Source organism: Schistocerca gregaria, unplaced genomic scaffold, assembly GCF_023897955.1.
Source record: "Schistocerca gregaria isolate iqSchGreg1 unplaced genomic scaffold, iqSchGreg1.2 ptg001348l, whole genome shotgun sequence".
NCBI lineage: Eukaryota > Metazoa > Arthropoda > Insecta > Orthoptera > Acrididae > Schistocerca > Schistocerca gregaria.
The window spans coordinates 2,501-7,500 of NW_026062654.1; the positions used below are offsets into that span (position 1 = coordinate 2,501).

The 5,000-nt window shown below is 53.1% G+C and overlaps 1 non-coding gene across 1 annotated transcript in view; it reads right to left on the reverse strand.

Moving 5' to 3' along the window:
* The window catches only part of LOC126330750 (small subunit ribosomal RNA), a 1,893-nt gene extending 938 nt beyond the window's left edge, over window positions 1-955 (reverse strand). The window contains exon 1 of the ribosomal RNA XR_007563157.1: window positions 1-955. This exon is cut by the window's left edge and continues 938 nt beyond it. This is a non-coding gene — a ribosomal RNA (small subunit ribosomal RNA).
* Between the last annotated feature and the right edge of the window lie 4,045 nt (window positions 956-5,000).

Below are 5,000 nucleotides of genomic sequence, written 5' to 3' on the forward strand. Positions count from 1 at the left end.
CCTGTCCCTATTAATCATTACCTCGGGTTCCGAAAACCAACAAAATAGAACCGAGGTCCTATTCCATTATTCCATGCACACAGTATTCAGGCGGGCTTGCCTGCTTTAAGCACTCTAATTTGTTCAAAGTAAACGTGCCGGCCCACCGAGACACTCAACAAAGAGCACCCTGGTAGGATTTAAACGGGGTCCGCCTCGGGACGCGAAAGCACCCCTTCGGCTCGCCCCACCGGCAGGACGTCCCACGATACATGCCAGTTAAACACCGACGGGCGGTGAACCAACAGCGTGGGACACAAATCCAACTACGAGCTTTTTAACCGCAACAACTTTAATATACGCTATTGGAGCTGGAATTACCGCGGCTGCTGGCACCAGACTTGCCCTCCAATAGATACTCGTTAAAGGATTTAAAGTGTACTCATTCCGATTACGGGGCCTCGGATGAGTCCCGTATCGTTATTTTTCGTCACTACCTCCCCGTGCCGGGAGTGGGTAATTTGCGCGCCTGCTGCCTTCCTTGGATGTGGTAGCCGTTTCTCAGGCTCCCTCTCCGGAATCGAACCCTGATTCCCCGTTACCCGTTACAACCATGGTAGGCGCAGAACCTACCATCGACAGTTGATAAGGCAGACATTTGAAAGATGCGTCGCCGGTACGAGGACCGTGCGATCAGCCCAAAGTTATTCAGAGTCACCAAGGCAAACGGACCAGACAAGCCAATCCGATTGGTTTTGATCTAATAAAAGCGTCCCTTCCATCTCTGGTCGGGACTCTGTTTGCATGTATTAGCTCTAGAATTACCACAGTTATCCAAGTAACGTGGGTACGATCTAAGGAACCATAACTGATTTAATGAGCCATTCGCGGTTTCACCTTAATGCGGCTTGTACTGAGACATGCATGGCTTAATCTTTGAGACAAGCATATGACTACTGGCAGGATCAACCAGGGAGCTGCGTCAACTAGAGCTGAGCAGCCGGCCGCCCGGGAGTGTGTCCCGGGGGCCCGCGCGAACACGCAAGCGTCCGCTCAATTATTCTGCAAACAGGAGGAGGCCGAGCTCCCCTGCACGATACACCTCGAAACCCTCTCAGGTCCCGGCGGCGCGCAGCGCCGTCCTAGGTACTTGGTCGGTTTCGAGAGAGGCGCAATCGCCCGGAGTTAGGCGAGTAGACGGTTTTAGTGCGAACACCCTTGCTCCCAACTGAGCTTGCCGCTGCCGACAGAGGCCCGGGAGCGTGCTGTCGTGGCATTGCCGGCGGGAGACAACACGCGCCACCTATGGTGACCGGCAGCTCCAACGCCAGCGCCACACAAGGGCAAAGCCCCACTTGGGTGCAGAAGCGAACTCTCCCAGCACAGCGCACGCGCCAACACGTCCGCACAACTGCGATACAAACCACCTGCGAGAACCGCTGGGGCGACCGAGCAGCAGACGGCGTCGCGGCGCCGAGTGCCAGGCGGCGGCGCATCCTCAACGCACACAGTCCTCAATCAGACCAGCACACTGCAGATGTCCACCGCGCTTCGCACCGGGCTCGGCTGAACCAACTTTGGCCGCCAGGCGCCGCGTGCAGGGTGCGCCGCAGCGTAGCTGCGCCGCCTGCCGAGCCCGTCGGCTGGCGCTCCTGCCACTCGGCGCCCCCCACCAGCCGCCTGTTGCGCGTGCGCCCACGCAGCGCGCGGCCAACACGCCGGGCGGCCCCCCTTCACCGGCCGGGAACAGTCCCACCAAGCCACCGCCGCGTATCGCTTCATACCCACATGGGCCTAGTCACGTGTGTGGATGTGGCGGGTACCGCTGAAACAACCGGTTAATAGCTGTACCGATCGTCGCCATCACAGATTCACCTCCAGCGTGAACAACCGCTCAACAACGGATTTCCAGTTCATTTGCGTATCTTGGGCAGTAAACGTAGATGTCCACCTACATTTGCGAATTCAACAATTCTTGCATGCCAGGATGTCATGTGTCACGACACGCTACATCAGACCACATACACAACACTAGATCGCGTGTTAACACGTGGAAGGTGGCCCGCGCACGTATGCGATGTCCCTTCCGCGATCCACTGTCAACCGGCATCTGCGGCATGTCCCAGATATGGAACGCGGTCCACCAGGGTAGCACTTTGTGTGAGGCAATACGACAAAGTCGGAATACACGCGTCACTACATCACACGGCTCACGCTGACCTGACCTGACTCACCGCACCACCACCCCCAGCGACCCAGGGTGACATACAATGCGTTCGTACGTTCCTCCCACACGCCTCTACGGCGTACCACAGTGCAACCTAGCTGTTATTGGGAGACGAGACAAGTAGCATCGAGCACAACATATGGAAATTGAGATTCGACACCGTTGGGCACAGCCAGCGTACGGTCACACGTATCACACTACTTCACTCTGTACGTAACTACCGATGATCGGTACAGCGTGTGGGTTACGCGTACGACATCAGCGGACAATGGACACAGACCATACCACGACGTACACTGAGGGCGTCGACATCTGAACGCAACTGAACAGCTGCGAGGCTCATTTAACACTCAAACGCCAGACCGACCAGCTTGAGAGGACGGAGACACAAAGAGAGGGGCAGAGGGGGGGGGGGGGCGATATAGTCCTATTGCAGTACAATTGACAGTGGATAGCGGGAATATGTGGAAAGTAAGCAACACTCGCAAGACATCTACATGAGGATAACAACGACACCAGAGATTCCGAGCAGTGAACTATGTTAGGCAAAGGGACAACGTGGGTTAGGTTAAGGGACAACGTGGGTTAGGTTAAGGGACAACGTGGGTTAGGTTAAGGGACAACGTGGGTTAGGTTAAGGGACAACGTGGGTTAGGTTAAGGGACAACGTGGGTTAGGTTAAGGGACAACGTGGGTTAGGTTAAGGGACAACGTGGGTTAGGTTAAGGGACAACGTGGGTTAGGTTAAGGGACAACGTGGGTTAGGTTAAGGGACAACGTGGGTTAGGTTAAGGGACAACGTGGGTTAGGTTAAGGGACAACGTGGGTTAGGTTAAGGGACAACGTGGGTTAGGTTAAGGGACAACGTGGGTTAGGTTAAGGGACAACGTGGGTTAGGTTAAGGGACAACGTGGGTTAGGTTAAGGGACAACGTGGGTTAGGTTAAGGGACAACGTGGGTTAGGTTAAGGGACAACGTGGGTTAGGTTAAGGGACAACGTGGGTTAGGTTAAGGGACAAATTGAGTTAGGTTAAGGGACAAATTGAGTTAGGTTAAGGGACAAATTGAGTTAGGTTAAGGGACAAATTGAGTTAGGTTAAGGGACAAATTGAGTTAGGTTAAGGGACAAATTGAGTTAGGTTAAGGGACAAATTGAGTTAGGTTAAGGGACAAATTGAGTTAGGTTAAGGGGACAAATTGAGTTAGGTTAAGGGACAAATTGAGTTAGGTTAAGGGACAAATTGAGTTAGGTTAAGGGATAATCTGGTACAACCACAGTTAGGTTAAGCGATAATCTGGTACAGCCACAGTTAGGTTAAGCGATAATCTGGTACAGCCACAGTTAGGTTAAGCGATAATCTGGTACAGCCACAGTTAGGTTAAGCGATAATCTGGTACAGCCACAGTTAGGTTAAGCGATAATCTGGTACAGCCACAGTTAGGTTAAGCGATAATCTGGTACAGCCACAGTTAGGTTAAGCGATAATCTGGTACAGCCACAGTTAGGTTAAGCGATAATCTGGTACAGCCACAGTTAGGTTAAGCGATAATCTGGTACAGCCACAGTTAGGTTAAGCGATAATCTGGTACAGCCACAGTTAGGTTAAGCGATAATCTGGTACAGCCACAGTTAGGTTAAGCGATAATCTGGTACAGCCACAGTTAGGTTAAGCGATAATCTGGTACAGCCACAGTTAGGTTAAGCGATAATCTGGTACAGCCACAGTTAGGTTAAGCGATAATCTGGTACAGCCACAGTTAGGTTAAGCGATAATCTGGTACAGCCACAGTTAGGTTAAGCGATAAAGTTGGTTAAATTCGGTATTGTGTGGGAAGGGGGCAGAGAGAGTGGGGGGGGGGGTGGATAGTTGTGGCAGTACGCGGATGCCTGAGTCACCGTCAGATATGTCACGTCGGTTCGATGCTTGTAGCAAGAGGCTGGCGGGTCTGTGTCTCTCACTTCTGCAATTTTTCATGTGGTATAACACGAGGGCGGGGGGGTGATATTTGGTGCCCCTCTGTGTAGGATGTGTGTTGGTGGTGTTGGTTTATCTGAGCAATGGTAGTTGTCGGAGGAGTGGGGTATTGTGCTTTTATAGGTGGACCTACTGCTCTGGTTATCATAGTGTCGACGGTGCAATGTGGCAGAGAGGATGCACTCGACATTGTCGCATTCCAGATGTTTACGTATTGTGTGTCTCCGTTGCAGGCCGAGAGTGGTGCATGTTCGAGTGTGTGGCTGACGTGCGATTCACGTTGTGTGCCCAGTCTTACAGCACGTATAGGGACATTCGCATAAATCATCTATATGTGGCCTTGCATCATTTACTAAGCAGTGCCGTGAGACGACCGAACTATTAGGAAAGTACTGATGTACCGCATAATGTTTACCTTCCACCACACGGCGAGTATCGACTCTGCCCAGCGTTGCCACCGCAGGCAGCGGTCACCGTCACCATTGTGCGGCGGAACGGAACATCTATATCCTCAGAGGGGCACTCTTTGCCGCCGGGCGTCAGGTCTCGCGGCCTGCCGGCCAGCGCCCATGACGAACTTACTGCATGTATAGGGACAGCGGGAATTTGGCATACTTGATATAACTCTTCATGAGACGCAAGATATAGGGGTGGATTGCAACTTACGACTGCGAGAAAAGTCCGCCGTTCATCCGCCGGAGTTGCGATTTCGGCGGGGCACGTACGGTCGCGGGTGGAGCACTTGGTGCGGCGTACGCACCCGGGTTGCGGCTCCTGCGCTGGAGGGGGGTGCAGGTTTTGTGTGGGTGGGCTCGGCA